At 47.8% G+C, this 291-nt stretch overlaps 1 non-coding gene across 1 annotated transcript; it reads left to right on the forward strand.

Annotated features, from left to right (window-relative positions):
• On the forward strand, positions 1 to 74 carry TRNAN-GUU (transfer RNA asparagine (anticodon GUU)). The gene has a single exon. It is a non-coding gene; the product is annotated as a tRNA-Asn (tRNA).
• Positions 75 to 291: the final 217 nt, after the last annotated feature.

Raw genomic sequence — 291 nt, forward strand, 5'->3', positions numbered from 1 at the left:
GTCTCTGTGGCGCAATCGGTTAGCGCATTCGGCTGTTAACCGAAAGGTTGGTGGTTCGAGCCCACCCAGGGACGTGTGCCTGGCTTTTAACTCAATTCCGCCTGTTTTCTGCTGTTTATCACCTGCAGGTTTCCTCACATAAAATCTATGATACTGGATTATGGGTCCTACCACCTCACATCAGCTAACTCTTTAAATAACACCTACCCACCCCACCTCCCCAACTTCATTCTCTTAGAATATCTGCTGGCCTATCAGCTTTATACCCCTGAACAGGAACTCAGACAGAAA

The sequence above is a fragment of the Eumetopias jubatus genome, unplaced genomic scaffold, assembly GCF_037043125.1.
Source record: "Eumetopias jubatus isolate StellerSeaLion01/CBP00866 unplaced genomic scaffold, mEumJub1_p1.0 scaffold_4, whole genome shotgun sequence".
Classification (NCBI taxonomy): Eukaryota; Metazoa; Chordata; class Mammalia; order Carnivora; family Otariidae; genus Eumetopias; species Eumetopias jubatus.